This window comes from Halichoerus grypus, chromosome X, assembly GCF_964656455.1.
Source record: "Halichoerus grypus chromosome X, mHalGry1.hap1.1, whole genome shotgun sequence".
Lineage (NCBI taxonomy): Eukaryota > Metazoa > Chordata > Mammalia > Carnivora > Phocidae > Halichoerus > Halichoerus grypus.
In genome coordinates this window covers 85869652-85894302 of record NC_135727.1, presented here as the reverse complement: position 1 = coordinate 85894302, position 24651 = coordinate 85869652, and positions in this window count along the sequence as shown.

Below are 24651 nucleotides of genomic sequence, written 5' to 3'. Positions count from 1 at the left end.
GCTCAGGCCATGATCCCAGGGTCCTGGGATTAAGTCCCGCATTGGGCTCCCTGCTCCGTGGGAAGCCTGCTTCTCCCTCTCCCACTCCCCCTGCTTGTGTTCCCTCTCTTGCTGTCTCTGTTTGTCAAAAAAATAAAATAAAAAAATCTTAAAAATTTTTTTTAGCCATTCTGACGGGTGTGTGGTTATATCTCATTGTGGGTTTGATTTGTATTTCCCTGATGCCGAGTGATGGTAAGCATTTTTTTCATGTGTCTGTTGGCCATTTGTATGTCTTCTTTGGGGAAATGTCTGTTCATCTCTTCTGCCCATTTCCTGACTGGACTTTTTGTTTTTTGGATGTTGAGTTCAATAAGTTCTTTATAGGTTTTGGATACTAGCCTTTTATCAGATATGTCATTTGCAAATATCTTCTCCCATTCCCTAGGTTGTCTTTTAGTTTTGTTGACTGTTTCCTTTGCTGTTCAGAAGCTTATCTTGATGAAGTCCCACTAGTTCATTTTTGCTTTTGTTTCTTTTGCCTTTGGAGATGTGTCTATCAAGAAGTTGCTGCAGCTGAGGTCAAAGAGGTTGCTGCCTGTGTTCTCCTCTAGGATTTCGATGGATTCCTGTCTCACATTTAGGTCTTTCATCCATTTTGAGTCTATTTTTGTGTGTGGTGTAAGAAAATGGTCCAGTTTCATTCTTCTGCATGTGGCTGTCCAATTTTCCCAACAACGTTTGTTGAAGAGACTGTCCTTTTTCCACTGGATATTCTTTCCTGCTTTGTCGAATATTAGTTGACCATAGAGTTGAGGGTCCATTTCTGGGTTCTCTATTGTGTTCCATTGATCTATGTGTCTGTTTTTGTGCCAGTACCATGCTGTCTTGATGATTACAGCTTTGTAATAGACCTTGAAGCCTGGATTGTGATGCCACCAGCTTTGGTTTTCTTTTTCAATAATCTTTTGGCTACTCGGGGTCTTTTCTGATTCCACACAAATTTTAGGATTGTTTGTTCCAGTTCTGTGAAAAATGCTGATGGTATTTTGTTAGGGATTGCATTGAATGTGTAGATTGCTTTGGGTAGCATAGACATTTTAGCGATATTTGTTCTTCTAATCCAAGAGCATGGAATGTTTTCCCGTTTCTTTGTGTCTTCCTAAATTTCTTCCATAAGTGTTCCATAGTTTTCAGAGTACAGATCCTTTGCCTCTTTGGTTAGGTTTTTTCCTAGGTATCTTACAGTTTTTGGTACAATTGTAAATTGATCAATTCCTTGACTTCTGTTTCTTCTGCCTCATTATTAGTGTATCAAAATGCAACTGACTTGTAAGCATTGATTTTATATCCTGTGAATTGCTGAATTCATGTATTACTTGTTTTGGTCTCCATAGGTTCTGTTGAGAAATCAGCTGTTAATCTTTTGAGAATGCATTTTATGTGACTAGTCTTACTGCTTTCAAGATTCTCTGTCTTTGTCTTTCAACAATTTGATTATAATGTGCTTTGGTGTGGATATCTTTGGTTGGGTCCTATTGGAGTTAGAGCTTCTTGGATTCATAGATTCATGTCTTTCCTGATGTTTGGGAAGTTTCTGGTCATCATTCCTTCAAGTATACTTTCTTTCTCTCTTCTTCTGGGATTCCTATAATGTCTATGTAAATCAGATTGATGGTGTATTATGGGTCCTGTAAGATTTGTTCACCTTCCTTATTCTTTTTCTTTTCTACTTTTCAGACTCAATAATTTCAATTGTCTTATCTTCAAGTTCACTGATTCTTTTGCCTGCTTGGATCTGCTGTTTAATACCTCTAGTGAATTTTTCATTTTAGTTAGTATACATTTGGCTCCAAAATTTCTGTTTTTTTTTTATACTTTCTATCTTTTTATTGATATGCTCATTTTTACTCATATAGAATTTTCCTGATTTCCTATAATTTTTCTTTAGTTCTCTAAACATATTTAAGACAGTTGTTTTAAAGTATTTGGCGAGGGATGCCTGGGTGGCTCAGTCAGTTAAGCGTCTGCCTTTGTCTCAGGTCATGATCCCAAGGTCCTGGGATCGAGTCCCACACTGGGCTCTTTGCTCAGCGGGGGGGCCTGCTTCTCCCTCTGCCTGCCACTCCCCCTGCTTGTGCTCTCTCTGTCCCTCTCTCTCTCTGACAAATAAATAAATACAGTCTTTAAACTATTTGGCTAATAAATCTGATGCCTGGGCTTCCTTAGAGATAACTTATGTCAATTAATTCTGTTCCTTTGAATGGGACATACTTTTTTGTTTCTTTGTGTACATTATGATTTTTGTTTGAAAACTGTACATTTAAATATCATAAAATGTTAATTCTGTAAATTAGATTCTCTCCCAATCCCTGGATTTGCTGTTTATCTTATTTTATATTTTTGAAGGCTATAGTAGTCCATTTATTTAGTGATTTTCCCAAACTATTTCTTTTTGCAAAGACTGTATTCATGCAAGTCCCTGTTTCTTAGTTTGTGTTCAGGTAGTGTTTTTATAGTTTTCCTTGGAAAAAAACCCCACAAAACTCCAAAACTAAACCAATCAAACAAACAAAAACTCCACTTCCTCATCTTTGCAGAATCACTTTTTTCTAGGGCACTCCTTCAATACTCAACCAGGCTTTCACTGAACCTAGATATCAGACTGTTGTGAAAATTTACGTTCTTCTCAAGACTTTCCTGAGCATGTTTCTTGCATGAGGCATGTATTTATCTTTCTAAATTCTCCCATATACATGACTTCTTTTGAATGTCCTAATTTGTCAAGGAAACGTTCACCAGCTTTTTCTCCCATGTCTGGGATGTTCTATTTTATGTTCTAGCCTTAATCCTTTACTCCAGGCATCTGCATGTTGCTATTTTTGTTTGCATTGATTTTTAACAGTGTCTACTGCTTTTACAGCTTGAGTTCTGAGTTAGATGGAACTGAGATGAGTGCCTTGTGTGTCTTTCAGGTAGTCCCCAGGCAGGTTAGAATATACATACACAATAATTTGCACATATTGTCTTTTCTGTTCCCTTCCTGATCCATCATCCAGGTCCCATATGGGAATGTGAGCTTACTTGTTTAAGACCACCACTGCACTGGAGATGGTGTAGGGCAAGAAAAGTGAAAATACCACAAAGCTTTCTTAATATTTTTGGGGTTGCCTTTTTCTTGATTCAGCAGTCCCTCGGTTATTATAAACCTTTGACTGCTTTTGAGAGTTCTGATGAATCTGGTTCTGTCAGTTTCTGCTTGGTGTTCACTATTTCTGTAGGAGGATAACAGGTTGGAGCTGTCTACTTCACCATTTTGGTGAAATCCTGCCTCCAACACTTTTTATTTTCTTAATGTTCTCTATTCATTTTTTTCATTGTACTGATCATAACCATAATATTATCCTGGATATATTTCTGGATTTATTTGGTGACTTGTTTATTGTCTATTTACCTTACTAGAATATCAGGTCCAGGAGTACAAGGACTGTATTTGTCTTGTTTACCTTGTGCCTACCATAAAAGTATCAGGATATATATATATATATATATATATATATATATATATATATATACTATCTACTGCTGAGTGAATGAATATTATGCCACTGCTTCCAAATACTAGTTTGTCTTTGTCTTTGTCTTTTGTAACTAGTCTTGTACACCAGCATGACAAAGTTTTTGCCAGTTTGCAGTGAAATTAAAAAAGAAAAATGACACTTTAGTGAACTTCTGATAAACAAAATATATTTGCTTTAAAGATATGTCCTTTACCTTATTTAGTTGCTAATTTGTGCAAAAAATGTAAAAAAAATTGCATTGAAGAAAAGATGGTGGCAAGGTAGGAGGACCATATACTTTGTTTCATTCCATGAACACAACTAGGTAACTATGAAATCATTCTAAGTACCCCAAAAATCAACCTGAAAACTGACAGAACAAACTCCACAACTAAAGGGAGAGAAAAAGCCACATCAAAGGAGTTAGGAAGGGGGAGGGAGTTAAGATGTCAGAGTAGTAGGGGACCCTGGGCTTGTTTCATCCCTTGAACACAGCTAGATCAATATCAAATCATTTTGAACACTTAGGAAATTGATCTGAGGATTGAGAGAACAATCTGTACAATTAGAGGGAGAGAACATACCACAGAGGGGAGGGAACACTTTTCATGGAGAGAGGACAGAGAGAAAGAGAAAGGGGGAGAGAGCAGCACATTGGGTTTGCACAAGAAAAACACTCCCCCAAAGTCATTTACTGGAGAATCGAGAGGAACTGACTATTGTAAGTTTTTACAAACCATGGAGCTCAAATTCTGAGGTTTTAGAAGCCTGTGCCATTTGCTGGAGTCAAGCCTGGTGGGCTGTGGTTCTCCTGGAGAGAGGGAGGGTGGAGGCCCAGGAGTGGACAGTGGACAGTGTGGGGTAGGGAGCCCTTGAGTCACACTGGACGAGAGCATTCCCCTTCCAGGAGTACATTTGGAAGAGGGTGTACTTCCTCTCCAAGGAGAAAAGACCCACTGGGCACCATTGAACAGCCGTTCATCAGCAAGGGATAGAAGTGTGGGCAAAGGGCAGATAACCTGGTGGCAGCTTTTTTGCTGCACTTCACCATGCACTCTAAGCACCTGTACAGCTATGAGACTGCTTTTCTGTGACAATACAACACCTGACACAGCACTGTGAAGCTATCCTCTGGAGGAGGTGAGCATGTCCGCACCTTCCCGGGTTCTTTAAGATTTGGGATTTTGTATACCAGCCATGTGCCAGAGATAAAACACCGAACTGTGGTGCCAGTCATGCCAAAGTCCCAGGAACAGGCAGGACAAGGGCAAAGAACTGACAGAAGTCTGGGATACAAGAGGGGAGATTGTTTTTCTGTGAAGGCTTCCTGAACAGCAGTGGTTGTGAGATCCCCTCCCTGGGGACGAGAGAGCAGGGTGACACCATCTTCCTCCCTGCTCCCCATTAGGAACACAATGCTTCCAGTGGAGGCTGGAGGGATTTACAACAAACCCCATCCTTCCCCACCCCCCTGCCCTGCAGGGACATCTTTAATAGGGCAGGTCTCACTGTAAGCCAGCCCAGTGGGCCTCTCCCTCAGAGGATCAGCATAGGCCCACCACATGCATCAAGTCTACTGATCATAGAGTGATCAAAAGCATCAGCTTCAGTTCTGGTGAAAATAAGACCGGGGTTTTTGTTTTTATTTTTCTTTCTTTTTCTTTAGAATCAGGCTTGTAGGTTTTTGTTTGTCTGTTTGCTTGTTTTTTTTGTTGTTGTTTTGTTCCTTTCCTTTTTATCTCTTTTGGATCATGCTTTTCTGTTCTTTTACCAGGCTTATTTTAACAAACAAATCAAAGCACACCTAGTTAAAGGTCCAAACACTCCCCACTGCAAGCAAGGAGGAATTCTGCAGAAGACTGACTTGTGGGAAAGAGCAGCCAAAACACAGCAGCAGAGTGCACACAGCATACACCAGAAACACATCCTGAAGTGCCAGGCTCTGGAGAGTGTATGACCCCTTCTTAATATAGCATTACTCTCAAGAACATGAAACATGACAAGTTTTCATAACACACAAAAGATAGAAACCTAGATGAAATGAGAAGACAGGGGAGGAGGAAAAGATGGTGGAAGAGTAGGGGACCCTATTACAACTGGTCCCCTGAATTGAGCTGGATATCTACCAGACCACTCTCAACACCCACCAAAAAGAAAAGAAGAAGATAGTAGGAAGGAAAAATGAAGAGGGGGAAGTCGGGGGGAGGGGAGAGGAACCATGAGAAACTATGGACTTCGAGAAACAAACTGAGGGTTTTAGAGGGGAGGGGGGTGGGTGGATGGGTTAGCCCGGTGATAGGTATTAAGGAGGGCACATATTGCATGGAGCACTGGGTGTTATACGCAAACAATGAATCATGGAACACTACATCAAAAACTAATGATGTACTGTATGGTGATTAACATAACATAATAAAAAAAGAAAACATGCAAATTAGAGTGTGTGCATATTGGTAGCCTTTTGCTTTTGGTAACTGGATAAAATACAGTCTATTTGTCAGTGAAGGAAATGTCTGGGAGAGCCACTTCCTTTCCTTGCCCCCACTTTCACAGTTTTTCCAGGATTATGTTTCTGGTGAATGAAGCAAATGGCAACTGCTTGGTCCAAATAAAACTAAAGGGTCCAAACCACTGTTTGTCTATTATATACTGCATTTTATCCTTTACATGGTTAGTCATGTTGTGTAAACCATAGACAATGGCTTGAGAAGTAGACTTTACTCTCAAAACTCTCAGGCAGTTTTCTTGGTGTTTTCAAAGTCCATCTGAGTGGATAGATCATCCAAATTTCCTCCATCCAATTCTTTCTGAGTCTGAGGCTGTTAGTTTATGAATATCTCTTTCACAATTTCCTTAGGAGTCATCCTAAAGAAGTTCTCTCTCTCAGGGATGGTGAAAATCCCACCAGGGGTTTAGAGCCTTGATGTGGGATCTAGGAGCATAGTCCAAGGCTTGGAAATTGCTTCAATTTCTTGGGTGGTTGTAGAAGATACTGGTAATTTGGCATATTTACCTACTAGTTTAGTTCCCCAAGCCTCATCTGATTTTATTTGTGCTTCATCCCTCAATTTTAACTATAATGATATGATGGAGTATTAACAATGCCTCCAGAAGTTCTGCTATTTGGAGCCCATTTTTGACTGGAGTACCAGCTGCTGTCATGAATCTTCTGTGTTTCAGGACATACCAAAATCGTGTACCACCCCAAAGTCATAGTGGCTATTGGTATAAATATTAACCTTTGTTCCCTCTGCTCTTATACCTAGAGCAATTAACTTGGTGACCTGAGCTGGTTTAACATTTGGCAGGGCTTAATGTTCTAGAGATTTATGTTGATCAGTGATGGCATATCCAGCCTGGAAGGCCCCATCTTCCTTCTGGACGTAGGAGTCATCAATATGAAGACTGAGGTTAACTTGGAGGAGGGGTTTTCTGATAAATCTAGTCTAGGACAGGAGAATGACCTAGTATTAATGATACAATTGTGGGGTGTCCCATCAGTGGGTAAAGGAAACAAGATGGCGGGGTTAAGATTTTGATGACAATGTATGGTGATGGGAGAGAGTAGTATTTCATGAGGTAAGCTGACACGCAGACCAGTGCTGCATTTTCATTAAGTAATAGGGTCTGCACAGCATGAGGAACATGTATGTTAAGCAGATTACCTAACACTAAATCAGAGGTAGCTTGGACAAAATTGTGGTTGCAGCCACCGCTTGAATGTAAGGGGGAATGGTCTTAGCTACTGGGTCTAAGGCCAAATGATAATATCCCAGAGGTCTTTGGTGTACATTATGCTTCTGAGATAGCACTCCCAGTTCTCTCATTCATGTACAAACGAGGAACAAGGCAGGGAGTAATTCGGATGTCCAAGTGTGGGAGGTGAAAGTACAGAAACCTTAAGGTTCACAAAAGCATCTTTGAAAAGGGAGTTCCAGACTACTGGATTTAGAGATGACTCCCTAGTCATGTGTAGAGAGGTGAGGCAATCAGAGAAATTATGTATCCATGCCCCACAAGATCCAGAAAAAACTCTTGGTTGTTTTTTTCAAGGAGAGGAAAATGTTGGTAGTAAAGTCTTGGTCTGTGGAGATAGTTCTACTTGCAGCTGAAATAGCATGACCCAGAAATCAGACACACTTGAGAGCAAAATTGAATTTTGTCTCTAGCCACCTTATGTACCTTTGCTTCTTATGCTTTAAGAAGGTATTCAGTGTCTAAAAGGGAGTGGTCATGGGGCGCCTGGGTGGCACAGTCAGTTAAGCACCCAACTCTTGGTTTCAGCTCATGGTCGTGAGATCAAGCCCTGAGTCAGGCTCCATGCTCAGCATGGAGTCTGCTTGAAATTCTCTCTCCCTCTCCCTCTGCCCCTCCAGCTCATTCTCTCTCTCTCAAATAAATAAATAAATCTTAACAAAAATTTAAAAAAGGGGGAGTGGTCATAACTGTCAGAACACAGAAGGAAGTCATCTACATATTGGATTACAGTGGAGGCTCCTGGGAATTTTAAGTCCCTCAAACTGGTATTTAAAGTGCACGATAAGTAGGTAGGGGACTCAGTAAATCCATGGGATATAACAGTCCAGGTGAAGGCAAATAAGTATTGGGATTGCTTATGAAGAAGAATATTAGAAAAGGTAGAACATAAATAGATGCCTATGGAATATTGGGTGTTGGAAGGGAGAGCAGACAGGATAGAGTTAGGAATAGGCACCAAGGGAAATCTGGGTTTGACAATTTTATTGCTAGATCTTGGTCTTGGACTAACCAATAACCTCCCCAAGCCTCACTCTCTTTTTTGGCCAAAATCGGAGTACTGCATGGACTAGAAGTGGGGACTAGAAGTTTTTGTCTAATAAGACTTGGATTATTGAGCAGAACTCCTCAAGTCCTACTGGCTTTAAATGATATTGGGGAATCCTGGGGAGGGTCACAGAAGGATCTATTTTACCTTAAGAAGTTCTGCATGCCATATGCGCCCAGTACTCGTGGTGTTTTTTTGCCCATAAAGAAGAGGAAATTCTAATAGTTGATTTAAATCTTCAGTGAAATAGGCGTTAGGTTGAAGGGGCAAAGGAACTCAGGGAAGTTGAACAAAGCCATTAGGGAACACAGATGTGAAAGGGAGGAGTCAGGGACCTGTAGAACAAATCCTTTGGGAGCATAATGAATTTTTATACCCAAATTCATAAGAATATTCCTTCCTAACAGGTTTACTAGAGTGGTAGAAGTGAAAAGAAAGTTGTGTTGAGCTTTAAGACGTCTCATAGAAATAATGAGGAGCTGGGATAGAGGCAAATCATGAAGTGACTCATCAAAACCCACTACTGATAAAGTTTGGTGACTCTAAACAATGGTAGCAAGAAACAAGGAAATATTTTTTAATGGATAATACTTTTAAAAAAAAATTAATTCCAGTGTAGTTAACAGAGTGTTATATTAGTTTCAGGTGTACAATATAAAGATTCAACAATTCCATACATCACCTGGTGCTCATCATGACCAGTCCTCTCCTTAATCCCCATCATCTATTTCACGCATCCCCCACCACCTCCCCTCTGGTAACCATCAGTTTGTTCTCTATAGTTAAGAGTCTGTTCCTTGGTGTGCCTCTTTTTTCCCCTGATGGTTGTTTATTTTGTTTCTTAAATTCCACATATGAGTGAAATCATATGGTATTTGTCTTTATCTGACTAGTACCATATTGTTTTAATTACTACAACTTTGTAATATAACTTGAAAGGAAACAAGGGAGTATTAAGAGTAGAATGGATTGCACTGGTATCATTGAGAAATGTGGTGGGCATCCTTACACTTGCAGGGTTATTTCCCCTTGCAAGTTTAATCACAGTTGAGGGCATTGGACATTTACCTTCCCAGAGGAGAGTCAGTAATTTTCTGGTGAGGAGGGGGACTTGAGCTTCCTCTTGTCTCTGAAGGTCCCAGTGTCCTTTTTTCCCCTACAATTTTGGTAAGTGTCCTGATCAATGGGAGAACATGATTTTGGGGCTTGCCATATATTAAATTTTTCAGGTCTTTCTAGTTGTTTTAATTGCAATACCATAAGCTTGTGTTGTGTATTTTCCATTTTTTTAAAAAAATACTATCTTCATAATGCTGGGCTAATATCTGGAACTCAGACATGTTTGCCTTTTGCCAGTTAATGTTCTTTTTCTCTGTAATGTCATTGAATTCCAGTCTGAAACCATTTATAAAGTTTGTGGCCCATTAGAGGCTGTTTGGGAAGTCAGTTCCAGCCCCAAATGCTCTTTACATGTTGTTTTTAATGGATGGCAGTAGTTAGCTAAAATTTTATCTTTTTGTTATTTACAATTTTGAATACATGACTGATCAACTTTGGTGGACTAGACCTGAGAAATGCTCCTAGTAATTTTTTTTTTTTTCTTATGGGAATCACAGGGTTGTCTGAGACCCTTGAAAGGCTTCAGGAATGGTGTTCCATTTGGCTTTTTCAAACCAAAGGGAAGCAAATCCAGGGCCGACCAATGGGTAGATAAGGTGATATAAATCAGGGAATTATGGAGACTATGATCCCAGAACCATTCTAAATTCGATAAATCTTTTCCTTTCTTTCTGAGAGTCAGGAAAATCTTTGATGATGGCAGGTATTTTGGACCAAGACCAACGTTTAAATGTTATGTCTTATGTTGACCTCACTGGAGAACAAGTACTGGCTGCACCCTGGGCTTCATCTATAAGAGAGGAAGGCCCACTGAATATTACAGTTACAGGGAGTTGAGGGGCTGGGGATGCCATTGGTGAGGGACATTCTGGGAGAGGAAGATATAAAGGAGAGCTGGGAGAGGAATAGGAGGGTGCTGTGGAGGATGCTAGTGAGTTTACTGGGTCAGAAAAATTTTTCTGAAGACATTGTTTAAGACTCTCAATAGTTTGAATGAGTTTTGAATTATTTAGCCTTTTTTTTTTTTTTTGGCTTTTTCATACCAACAGAGAAAAGCAGACCATTGTGCATATGAGATTCTTCCTTTTTGCTCTTGTACTCCCTATAAGTGGAGTAATTTGGGCATATCCTAGGAGCCCCAGAGGGGCCGTGTAGCTCAAGAGATGTTTTAAGTAAAATTTTGCCAAATTTTGTCAGATAGTATTAGGGCCATAATGGTGAAGCAGATAGTCAGCAATTGAGAAACTCCCATGTTATTGACTAATGATAACTTTACACTTATGAACAGAGAAACTTGAGATTCTAACCCAGCCTCTGTTTTCCTGGAACTCTAACCCAGATACTTAGAAACAGTTGTTTTCCTGGGATTCTAACCCAGTTGATACAAACAGGGAAATCTGGGACTCTACCTGGCTTCTGCTTGTCTGGAACTCTAACCCAGCTTCTAGAGTATACTCAGAATCTTCAGAATCAAAGTCTATCCTCACTGTGATTCAGTGGACATTTATCTGGAGCACTGGATTTTGGTTGGAGTCAGATTCACCACCAGATACCCAAATGAACAAGAAGACTGGAGAAAAAAGGCCTTGGTGGGAGCTGGGAGGCTTGGTTATCCCACCCAAGGGCCTGATGGTGGTTCTGATCCAGATCCCAGTTGTGGCACCAAAAACTGTTAAAGAGAACCCAATCCAGACAGAAATTAAAGTGATGAAGATAGATTTTATTTAGTTAGTTATTGCAATAGGGGAAGAGAGATGCCAGTATAGAACTAGGCTCGATTCTGAATACAAACAGAAGAAGTGGAGATTTATAATTAAGGAGCAAGTTGACACTGGGGGGCATTGGTGGATGGAGAATTACTAAGGGACATCAAGTCTGGGAGGATTCTGGCTGAACTGACCTCATAGGATTCTTGCTGAAGGCAGGCTGGGGTGATCAGACATCACCTGGGGGATAGTGGCGATGAGGAATTTGATCAGACAGCAAAGTTAGGGAATTCTCACTAACCTAACTGAACAGGATTCTTGCTAAAACCGGGTTATACAAGGAAGTACAGGCATGGGCTTTGTTGGGCAGAGGATTCAGGGAAGCCTAACTAAAGTCTGGTCAAAAAAAGAGTCTTTGCCAGTGGACATGAGTTTTCAATTCCTTTGGGTAAATACCAAGGAATGGGATGGCTGGATCATATGGTAAGCTCATGTTTAGTTATTTTTTTTTTTTAAGATTTTATTTATTTATTTGAGAGCGAAAGAGCGGGAGAGAGTGAGAGCACAACCCAGGGCAGGGAGGGGAGGGGCAGAGGAAGAGGGAAAAGCAGACTCCCCACCCAGGAGGGAGCCTGACTCAGGGCTGGATCCCAGGACCTTGGGATCAGGACCTGAGCTGAAGGCAGATGCTTAACCTCTTGACCACCCAGGCACCCCAAGCATGTTTAGTTTTGTAAGAAAACACTAAACTGTCTTCCAAAGTGGCTGCATCATTTTGCATTCCTACCAGCAATGACAGAGTTCTTGTTGCTCCAAATCCTTGCCAGCATTTGATGTCACCTCACAAAGTTTTTAAGTGTTATTTGGCCTTTGAAGTCCTAAACTTGGAATGGGATATTTTGTCACTCACTCATTTTGTCTGAGATGGCCTTTTTCTTCTCTTTGGCAAACTCTTACCTATATTTTAGGTTCTAACTCCTCCTGGAACCCTGCCCCATCCATTCCTCGTTACAGTCATCCTTTGCTTGTATTTTTGTCTCCTTTACCAGACTGGGTGTGGGTCTGATTATAAGAGGCCACAAACATATACTGAAAAGAATGTTGGTGCCAAAATCTGTTCTGGACTGGAAATATAGAATTAGTTATGGGCCATAACAGTGAGCGTTGCTGTAGAACTAAATGAGTATTAAGTCCTTAGCACAGTACCTGGGACTGTGTAAGTGCTCTATATATGTTAGCTATCATCACCACCACCACCACCACCATCATCTTTCCATGTCAGTTTATAAATATATAGCCCATTTCTAACTGATCAAATCACCCTCCCTAGCAATGCTTTTAATTTTTCATTATTGCGAACAAATTAGTAAGGTTTATACTTGTTTCTACATGCTTTCTTGAAAGTTTTTTTCCCCTCTAGATCAAAGGTTAAGTGTGGTCCCCAAACCAGTTAGCATCAACATTACCCTGAAGTTTTTAGAAAGGCAAATTTTCAGGCCCATTCCAAATCCACTGAATCAGAAATTCTGCTAGTGGGGTGGCCTCAACAACCTGCGTTTTAACAAGCCCTCTTGGTGATTCTAATGCAGTGCTCTTGCTGAGACAATAGGATATATGCATTTTAAAAATTGTAATAGACACTATCAAACAGGCCTCCAAAAAAGGCACAAGCTTTCACTTATACATATACTAAGGTCTCATTTGAACATTGTTTCTGAACGGACTGGAATATTCCTTCCCAATCTACCTCCCCATCTCAATCGACGTGTCGCTCCCACTTGGCTGGACTGCCTCAGCCTTCCGCGAGCCCCGCCCCTGTGGGTGTGCACACGCAAGAGCCGCTGGGATTGAGTAAAAGCGACCTGATATTATCCGGAGGAATAAGACGCTCACCGGGCGGGGCTTTGATTCCCACGCTTCGAGGAGGGAGGTGGGAAGAGTCAGAAAGGGGCGGTATCTATCTCAGCAGTGGGTGGGACAAAGGCGGACCAAGGAGTAGTGAGTTTGGGGTTCACATTTTTTTCTTGGATTCCTCCTTCAGAACCACGAGTTTGCCTGAATTTCTCTTGAGTAGGGCGTTGCCACTTTTTTAAAGCTTCAGAAAAGGGAAAAGGGAGAAGTTTGGAGCTTGAAGCTCCGCCCCACTGTGGCAGAGGCAGCCAATTGGCCAGTGGTGGGGGCGCATGCGAACCAGTGAGAATGACGAAATCGTGCAGATGAGAGCCAGGAGAGTGGCTTTGGGGGAGGGAGGAACTCGGATACGAGTAGCGGGGTCGGATAAATCTGGGCGTAGCCCAGGGTGGAATACCTACTAGGAGATGGAGAGCCCCAGAAGAGGGGAGAGGGAGGCATCTTGGACGCGCTGAGAATTAGGCTGGGGCTGGACCCCCGAGAGCGGAAGCCGCTGCCCAGAAGGTTAGAGCCACCCAAGGGTAGGGAGTTGGGTGGCCGCCAGGGGGTGACCGTGCCTGTCTACTCCCACAAGCGGGCCACACAGACTAGCCCATACATTTTGAAACCGTTAATTTTTTGTATTTCTTTCCTTTTCTGCCCTATACTCTCAGAGAAAGGACCATGGGTGATTCACCTGTGGAAAAAAAGCTCAGAGATTTTTATAGTTTACGTAAAGAAAGTTTAGCCCCCCCCTTTTTTCATAGAGAAGACATTTAATTGTCTACCAGCAGACCCTGAGCTCACACAGGTTTTATGTTGTTGCAGTTGGAGTGTACACATAACCCTGTATCCTTAGTTACAACATAATAAAATTTCCCCGTTGCTATAGGATCTCCACAGCCACCATTCCTTGGGAATGGTTGTAGAATGTTCCATCAGACAACTGTGCCACGAACCACTTAACCCTTCCCCTCGTGCTGTATATTAAGACTACTTCTCTGTTTGACCATCAGAAAATAGCCCTGCAAGAAATAGTTTTGTGCTTAGAGCTTTTCCTGTTTGGAAGTGGGAGTGGATGGATATTGATTTAGGATCAGAATTACTGGGAAAATGGCATGAACATATTTTGGGCTCTTGTTAACCTGCTTTCCTGAAAGGGATTGTACCCATTGACACCAGAGACCAAATCCAAAATCAATCCTAGTGAATTCCATGTCTTGTCTGTCTCCAGGCTGGTTTTAATTTCTCCATCCTGCCCCGGTGCTCAAGTTTATTATTAGTTTTGACCTTTGGGGCAAGACAGACACACACCAAAGGTTCAGGGACAACTTTAGCAACTGCAACAGCTGATATTGTGAGTGATGCTGCTCAGGTTTCAAACTTGGGCAACTGGAGTGGATGAACTTAACTTACTGAGACAGGGAATCTGAGAAGAGGAACAGGTTTGGGAGGGGGCAGATGAGATGAGTTTTAAATATGTTTAGTTCAAGGTGCCTTTGGGACACCTAAGGGGAGGTATCCAGGAGACAGGCATACAAATGGATAAACAACAGTCTTTGCCTTTCTCTGATCTCCCAGAGCTCCCTGTCTGTGGATCTCTCATGGCTGAGGTAGCTTTTTTCCTTGCACTATTCTGGGAGCTCCTTGAGGACAGGATAAGGGCCTGATTCATTTGTGTATCCCTCTTCCCAGTGCCTAGTACAGTCCTTTACACCTAGGAGACCTTATAAGTCTATCCAGAACGAAGGAACTTCATTGGTTTCTTATTGGATGATTCTTGCAGTAGTAGTAGTAGAAAATGTTTGGAAGCTTGAAAATTCTGGGAAGGCTTTCTGTAAGAGGTGGTGTAATGTTACTGTTAATAATCATGACCATTTCTTAAACACTTCCATGTACCAGTCACTGTGCTACACACATGCATCAGAAATGCCCCTTCTTGGGAAAAATGAAGGGGGGGAATCAGAGAGGGAGATGAACCATGAGAGACTATGGACTCCGAGAAATAAACCGAGGGTTTTAGAGGGGAGGGGGGTGGGGGGACGGGTTAGCCTGGTGATGGGTATTAAGGAGGGAACGTACTGCATGGAGCACTGGGTATTATAGGAAAACAATGAATCGTGGAACAGTACATAAAAACTAATGATGTATGGTGACTAACATAACATAATAAAATTAAATTAAAAAAAAAAGAAATGCCCCTTCTTGCCTGTCATCCTTGTACCCCCTCTGGGAGAATTTATTCTACTTACAGTTCCTGGTGAATGGTCAAAGGAGGCCTAACTATGTTCTGTATCCTCCCCTCTTTTAGAGTACAGTACCTGATCTAAGGCTAACCACACAACCTGTGTGTGTTTTATTGCCCAGCTTGAAAAGATGAGGTGGGCCAATCAAATTGCTTTTTTGAGAATATGAACTGAGAGATTCAGAGAGGAGTTGCCAGTTAGTTGTGGGTAGTTGATCCAATAGGTCCAGAAGACCAGGATGCTGCTGGAAGATGGGCATTATGGACCAGGTCAAGTGCCAGCTGAAATTCTTAGTTGAGAGAGGAGCATGGGGGAAATGTGCAGAGAGAAGCAGATATCTAGTATATACATTTTTAACTTTTATTATGTTATGTTAGTCACCATACAATACATCATTAGTTTTTGATGTGGTGATCCACGATCCATTGTTTTCGTATAACACCCAGTGCTCCATGCATTACGGGCCCTCCTTAATACCCATCACCGGGCTAACCAATCTCCCCTCCCCCCTCCCCTCTAAAACCCTCAGTTTGTTTCTCAGAGTCCATAGTCTCTCATGGTTCATCTCTCCCTCCAATTCCCCCTGCCCATTTTTCCCTTCCTTCTCCTAATGTCCTCCATGTTATTCCTTATGTTCCACAAATAAGTGAAACCATATGATAATTGACTTTCTCTGCTTGACTTATTTCACTTAGCATAATCTCCTCCAGTCCCATCCATGTGGATGTAAAAGTTGGGTATTCATCTTTTCTGATGGCTGAGTAATATTCCATTGTATATATGGACCACATCTTCTTTATCCATTCGTCTGTTGAAGGGCATCTCAGCTCTTTCCACAGTTTGGCTATTGCGGACATTGCTGCTATGAACATTGGGGTGCATATGGCTCTTCTTTTCACTACCTCTGTGTCTTTGGGGTAAATACCCAGGAGTGCAATTGCTGGGTCATAGGGTAGCTCTATTTTTAAATTTTTGAGGCACCTGCACACTGTTTTCCAAAGTGGCTGTACCAACTTGCATTCCCACCAACAGTGTAAGAGGGTTCCCCTTTCTCCACAACCTCTCCAACATTTGTTGTTTCTTTCCCTGTCCATTTTGGCCATTCTAACTGGTGTAAGGTGGTATCTCAGTGTGGTTTTGATTTGGATTTCCCTGATGGCTAATAATGATGATGAACATTTTTTCATGTGTCTGTTAGCCCTTTGTATGTCTTCTTCAGAGAAATGTCTTTTCATATCTTCTGCCCACTTTTTAACTTGATTGTTTTTTGGGTGTTGAGTTTGAGAAGTTCTTTATAGATCTTGGATACCAGCCCTTTATCTGTAGTGTCATTTGCAAATATCTTCTCCCATTCTGTAGGTTGCCTCTTTGTTTTGTTGACTGTTTCCTTTGCTGTGCAGAAGCTTTTGATCTTGATGAAGTCCCAAAAGTTCATTTTTGCTTTTGTTTCACTAGCTTTTGGAGATGTATCTTGAAAGAAGTTGCTGTGGGCGATGTCAAAGAGGTTACTGCCTATGTTCTCCTCTAGGATTTTGATGGATTCCTGTCTCACATTGAGGTCTTTCATCCACTTTGAGTTTACCTTTGTGAATGGTGTTAGAGAATGGTCGAGTTTCATTCTTCTGCATGTGGCTGTCCAATTTTCCCAGCACCATTTATTGAAGAGACTGTCTTTTTTTCCATTGCATGTTTTTTCCTGCTTTGTCAAAGATTATTTGACCATAGAGTTGAGGGTCCATATCTGGGTTCTCTATTCTGTTCCATTGGTCTATATGTCTGTTTTTGTGCCAGTAGCATGCTGTCTTGGTGATCACAGCTTTGTAATATAGCTTGAAATCGGACAACGTGATGCCCCCAGCTTTGTTTTTCTTTTTCAACATTTCCTTGGCGATTCGGGGTCTTTTCTGATTCCATACAAATTTTAGGATTGTTTGTTCCAGCACTTTGAAAAATGTCATTGGAATTTTGATCGGGATGGCATTGAAGGTATAGATTGCTCTGGGTAGCATAGACATTTTTTTTTTTTTGGGGGGTAGCATAGACATTTTAACAATGTTTATTCTTCTGATCCATGAGCATGGAATATTTTTCCATCTTTCTGTGTCTTCTTCAATTTCTTTCATGAGTGTTCTGTAGTTCCTAGAGTATAGATCCTTTACCTCTTTGGTTAGGTTTATTCCGAGGTATCTTATGGTTTTTGGTGTTATTGTAAATGGAATCGTTTCTCAAATTTCTCTTTCTACAGTTGTGTTGTTAGTGTATAAGAAAGCAACTGATTTCTGTGCATTGATTTTGTGTCCTGCCACATTACTGAATTGCTGCATGAGTTCTAGTAATTTGGGCATGGAGTCTTTTGGGTTCTCCACATAAAGTATCATGTCATCTGCGAAAAGAGAGAGTTTGACTTCTTCTTTGCCAATTTGAATACCTTTTATTTCTTTTTGTTGTCTGATTGCTGTTGCTAGGACTTCTAGTACTATGTTGAACAATAGTGGCAAGAGTGGGCATCCTTGACATGTTCCTGATCTTAAGGGAAAGGCTCTCAGCTTTTCCCCATTGAGGATGATATTCACTGTGGGTTTTTCATAGATGGATTTTATGAACTTGAGGAATGTTCCCTCTATCCCTATACTCTGGAGAGTTTTAATCAGGAAAGGATGTTGTATTTTGTCAAATGCTTTTTCTGCATCAATTGAGAGGGCCATATGCTTCTTCTCTCTCCTCTTACTAATGTGTTCTATCACACTGATTGCTTTGCGAATGTTGAACCACCCTTGCATCCCGGGGATAAATTCCACTTGGTCGTGGTGGATGATCCTTTTAATGTATTGTTGGATCCTATTAGCTAGGATTTTGTTGAGGATTTTGACATCCGTATTCATCAGGGATATCGGTCTGAAATTCTCCTTTTTGATGGGGTCTTTGCCTGGTTTGGGGATTAAGGTAATGCTGGCCTCATAGAATGAGTTTGGAAGTTTTCCTTCTGTTTCTATTTTTTGAAACAGCTTCAGTAGAATAGGTATTATTTCTTCTTTGAATGTTTGGTAGAATTCCCCAGGGAATCCATCAGGCCCTGGACTCTTGTTTTTTGGGAGGTTTTTGATCACTGCTTCAATCTCGTTACTGGTTATTGGCCTATTCAGGTTGTCAATTTCTTCCTGTTTCAGTCTTGGCAGCTTACAGGTTTCCAGGAAGGCCTCCATTTCATCCAGATTGCTCAGTTTATTGGCATATAGTTGTTGATAATAATTTCTAATAATTGTTTCTATTTCCTTGGTGTTAGTCGTGATCTCTCCCCTTTCATTCATCATTTTATTAATTTGGGTACTTTCTCTTTTCTTTTGGATAAGTCTGGCCGGTGGTTTATCGATCTTATTAATTCTTTCAAAGAACCAACTTCTAGTTTTGTTGATCTGATCTACTGTGTTTCTGGTTTCTAATTCATTGATTTCTGCTCTAATTTTAATTATTTCTCTTCTAATGCATGGCTTAGGCGTCGTTTGTTGCTTTTTCTCTAGTTCTTTAAGGTGTAGAGTTAGTTGGTGAATTCGGGATTTTTCTGTTTTTTGAGTGAGGCTTGGATGGCTATGTACTTCCCCCTTAGGACCGCCTTTGCAGTATCCCATAGGTTTTGGACCGATGTGTTTTCGTTCTCATTGATTTCCATGAATTGTTTAAGTTCTTCTTTGATTTCTTGGTTGACCCAAACATTCTTGAGCAGAGTGGTCTTTAGCTTCCAAGTGTTTGAATTTCTGCCAAATTTTTTCTTGTGATTGAGTTCCAGTTTTAGAGCATTGTGGTCTGAGAATATGCAGGGAATAATCTCAATCTTTTGGTATCGGTTGAGACCTGATTTGTAACCCAGTATGTGGTCTATTCTGGAGAAAGTTCCATGTGTGCTCGAGAAGAATGAGTATTCTGTTTTTTAAGGGTGGAATGTTCTGTAAATATCTATGAGGTCCATCTGGTCCAATGTATCATTCAAAGCTCTTGTTTCCTTGTTGATTTTCTGCTTAGATGATCTGTCCATTGCTGAGAGTGGAGTATTGAGGTCTCCTACAATTAACGTATTGTTAACAATATGACTCTTTATTTTGGTTAACAGTTGGCTTGTGTAGATGGCTGCTCCCATGTTGGGGGCATAGATATTTACAATTGTTAGATCTTCTTGTTGGATAGACCCTTTAAGAATGATATAGTGTCCTTCTGTGTCTCTTATTACAGACTTTAGTTTAAAATCTAATTTGTCTGATATAAGAATTGCTACCCTAGCTTTCTTTTGAGGTCCGCTGGCATGGAAGATGGATCTCCATCCCTTCACTTTCAGTCTGGATGTATCTTTAGGTTCAAAATGAGTCTCTTGTAGACAGCATATGGATGGGTCCTGTCTTTTTATCCAATCTGCAACCCTGTGCCGTTTTATGGGAGCGTTTAGGCCATTCACGTTGAGGGTGATTATTGAAAGATATGAATTAATTGTCATCATGTTGCCTGTGAAGACGTTGTTTTTATAGATTGTCCCTGTAAATTTCTGTTGTATATCACTCTTGGGGTCTTTCTCTTTTTATAGAACCCCCCTTAATATTTCTTGCAGGGCCGGCTTAGTGGTCACATATTCTTTCAGTTTCTGCCAGTCGTGGAAGCTCTGCATCTCTCCATCCATTCTAAATGACAGCCTTGCTGGATAAAGTATTCTTGGCTGCATGTTCTTCTCGTAGTACCCTGAATATGTCTTGCCAGGCCTTTCTGGCTTGCCAGGTGTCTGTGGATAGGTCTGACGTTATTCTGATGTTCCTCCCTCTGTACGTGAGGAATCTCTTCCCCCTAACTGCCCTTAAGATGGTTTCCTTGGTTCTAAGATTTGCAAGTTTTACATGCCGGGGTGTTGGCCTGTTTTCCTTGATCTTAGGAGGGGTCCTCTCTACCTCTAGGACTCGAATGTTTGTGTCATTCCCCAGATTAGGGAAGTTCTCAGCTACGATTTGCTCAAATACATCTTCTAGTCCTCTCTCTCTCTCTCCACTCCCTCCGGGATTCCAATTCTTCTGACATTGGAACGCCTCATGGTGTCACTTATTTCTCTGATTCTATTTTCATGGATTCTAAGTTGTTTTTCCCCTGGCCTCCTCTTTTCCCTTTTTATCTATTATATTGTCTTCCAGGTCGCTTATTCTCTTTTCTGCCTCAGTTACCCTAGGTGTTAGATTATCTAGATTAGATTGGATCTCACTGATAGCATTTTTAAGTTCTGCCAATTCACCTTTCATTTCTGCCCTTAGAGACTCTATGTTGCCATTAATTGATTTCTCCATTCTAGCCATTGTCTTCACAATTGCTAGCCTGAATTCCATCTCCGACATCTTGGTTATATCTGCATCCATTTGTAAATCTGCAGCATAAGTCATAATCTCTGAGTCTTTTCTGTTATGGGGGCTCCTCCTCCTAGTCATTCTGTTGATGGGTGTTTGAGGGAATGTATAGAGTCGAAATTATTGACCAGAACCCAAGCAAGATGCACCTGTTTTCTTGGGACCTTCTGATTGCTGGCCTCTTGTTTTCCCAGCCTGTCTTCTGCGGGACGGGCCTGCCGCACTGTTACTCAGGCAACCCTGCTCGGGCGGAGTTGCCCTGCACCCCTGTGGCAGGGGATGGGCTCAGTGGGAATCAGTCTTTGGGGCTTTTGTTCTCTGGCGGCTTTCCCTGGCAGCTTTCCGCGTCTCATCCGTGAGTCAGAGCAGAAGAGACCGTTTCCAACCCTCTGCTTCAGAGCAGAGAGACCGCAGTCTGTTCTTCAGTGAGCTCTCCAGGCCACACTGTCTCTGTTTCTGTCTGTGCTGCTATAAACTGCAGTGTCCAGGGTTGTGTGCCCCTCCCCGGCGCTCCCAGTCCTGCCTCCATGTTGGGGCACATCTCTGCCCTTTGTGCTTCTAAAACCGCCAGCCACTGCAGTTCGCGCGTGCGACCCTGCTGCTCCAGGTTTCCGTCCCGGGGGCTGCAGTTCACAGGCACGACCCCGCCGCTCCGGGTTTCCACCCCGGGGGCTGCCCTAAAGTCCTTTCCCCACCGTTACCAGTCTGGAAGTCTGTGCCCCATCTGCAGCGCGGGAGGCTGTCACTCACCGGCGGTGTAGGATCCCCATGGCCAGGCACCCTCCTGCTGCCATTTATCCTCCTATATCTGCCCGCGGTATCACGGCTCCCTGCTTTGTACCTCAAAACCAACCACCTGCGATATTCTGTTTGTAGAGATCCAGATCTTCTTACATCTCAGGCTGGTTTTGTGGGTGCACAGAGTGGTCTGGTAGATATCCAGCTCAATTCCGGGGACCAGTTGAAATAGGGTCCCCTACTCCTTCGCCATCTTTCCCCCCTCCCTCTATCTAGTATATTTTTAAAAAGCTTCCTAGTTTGAAATAACTATAGATCCACAGGAAGTTGCAAAATATAATAGAAAAAGTACTTCTTCCCCCCAATGATCATAGCTTGTGTTAATAAAATACAATATCAAAATCAGGATATTGACATTGGTGCAATCTATAAGTCTTCAGATTTTAGCAGTTTTTACATGCACTGATTTGCATGTATTTGTGTGTGTGTGTGTGTGTAGTTCTTTGCAATTTTATCATTCTAGGTAGATTCATGTAACCATTATAATAATCAAGATTCAGCATTTTTCTGTCACTGTGAAAGAACTCTCTCGTGCTACTACTCTTTTATAGTCATACTTTTTCCCCTGCCATCATCCATATCCCCTGGAAAACACAAATATACTCTCCATCTCTATAATTTTATCATTTTGAGAGTGGTATATAAATTGGATCATATATTATGTGACATTATGAGGTTGGCTTTTTTCACTCAACATAATGCCCTTGAGATCCATCCTGGTTGTTGGGTATATCAGTAGCTAATTACTTTTTATTGCAGAGTAACATTCTATTGTATGGGTTTATCACATTTTGTTTATCCACACATCAATTAAAGAACATTTGGGTTATTTCCAGTTTTGGGCTATAACAAATAATTCATATACAGATTTTTGTATATATGTAAATTTCTACTCTCTGACATAAATGCCCAGGAGTGTGATTGCTGGATCATATGGTAAATATATGTTTAGATTTTTAGGAAACTAGTAAATTATATTCCAGAGTGTCTGTACTATTTTATATTCCCACTAGCAATGTATGAGAGATCCAATTTCTCTGCATAATAACCCAAAATTGGTATTGTTACTACTTTTACTTTAAGATGTGTGTAGTAATATCTCATCATAGATTTAAGTTGCATTTATCTAATGGATAATAAAGTTGAACACTTTTAATGTGCTTATTTGCTATCTGTATGGTTTTTTTAAATTTAAATTGTAGTTAGTAAACATACTGTGTAATTTTAGTTTCAACTGTACAATATAGTGATTCAACACATCCATACCCAGTGCTCATCACAAGTGCACTCCTTAATCCCTGCCACCTAGTTAACCCATCTTCCACCCACCTCCTTTCTGTTAACCATTAGTTTGTTCTCTACAATTAAGAATCTGTTTCTTGGTTTGCCTCATTCTTTTTTCCCCTTTGCTTGTTTGTTTCTTAATTTCACATATGAGTGAGATCATATGGTATTTGTCTTTCTCTGACTAACTTATTTCACTTAGCATAATGTGATGCTCTCTAGCTCCATCCATGTTGTTGCAGATGGCAAGATTTCATTATTTTTGATGGCCAAGTAATATTCCATTATGTATATCTCCTTTATCCATTCATCAATCGATGGACATTTGGGCTGATTCCATAATTTGGCTATTGCAGACAATGCTGCTATAAACACAGGGGTGCATGTATCCCTTTGAATCAGTATTTGTTGAGGAACCTCCATACTGTTTTTCTGGAGAGGCTGTACCATTTTGCATTCCCAACAGTGCAAGAGGGTTCCCCTTTCTCTGCATGCTCGCCAACACCTGTTGTTTCTTGTGTTGTTGATTTTAGCCATTCTGACAGGTGTGAGGTGATATCTCATTGTAGTTTTTTTCTTCAAGTTTTAAAATTCCATTTAGTTAACATATAGTGTAATATTAGTTTCAGGTGTAGAAATTCAACACTTGCATATAACAACCTGCTCATCACAACAAGTGCCCTCCTTAATCCCCATCACCTATTTAACCCATCCCCCCACCCACCTCCATTCTGGTAACCATTAGTTTGTTCTCTATGGTTAATAGTCCGTTTCTCAGTATGCCTCTCTTCCCCCTCCCCCCATGTTTGTTTGCTTTGTTTCTTAAATTCCACATATGAGTGAAATAATATGGTATTTGGCTTTCTCTGACTGATTTATTCTGCTCAGCATAATACTCTCTAGCTCTATCCATATCATTGCAAATGGCAAGATTTCATTCTTTTTGATGGCCGAGTAATATTCCATTGTATATATACACAACAACTTCTTTGTGAATTAATCAGTCAATGGACTTGGGCTGATTCCATAATTTGACTATTGTTGATAATGCTGCTATAAATACTGGGGTGCATGTACCCCTTCAAATTAGTATTTTTGTATTGTTTGGGTAAATACCTAGTAGTGCAATTGCTAGATCATAGGGTAATTCTATTTTTAACTTTTTGAGGAACCTCCATACTGTTCTCCAGAGTAGCTACACCGGTTTGCATTCCCACCAACAGTGCAAGAGGGTTCCCCTTTCTCCACATTCTTGCCAACACCTACAGTTTCATGTGTTGTTAATTTTAATATTTTGAATGGTGTGAGGTGGTATTTCATCATAATATTGATTTGTACTTCCCTGATGATGAGTGATGTTGAACATCTTTTAATGTGTCTGTTGGCCATCTATATGTCTTTTTTGGAATAATGTCTAGTCATGTCTTCTACCCATTTTTTAATTGGGTTATTCATTTTTTCAGTTTTGAGTTTGATAAGTTCTTTATATATTTTGGATACTAACCCTTTATCAGATATGTCATTTGCAGATGTTTTCTCCCATTCCATAGGTTGCCTTTTAGTTTTCTTGACCATTTCCTTTGCTGTGCAGAAGCTTTTAATTTTGATGTAGTCCCAATAGCTTATTTTTAAAAAAATATTTTATTTATTTATTTATTTATTTATTTGAGAGAGAGAGAGAGAGAGAGAGCATGAGTGGGATGAGGGACAGAGGGAGAGGGAGAAGCAGACTGCCTGCTGAGCAGGGAGCCCCATGTGGGGCTTAATCCCAGGACCCTGAGATAATGACCTGAGCTGAAGTCAGACCTTAACCGACTGAACCACCCAGGGGCCCCCAATAGCTTATTTTTGCTTTTGTTTCCTTTGTTTCAGGAGACATAACTAGAAAGAAGTTGC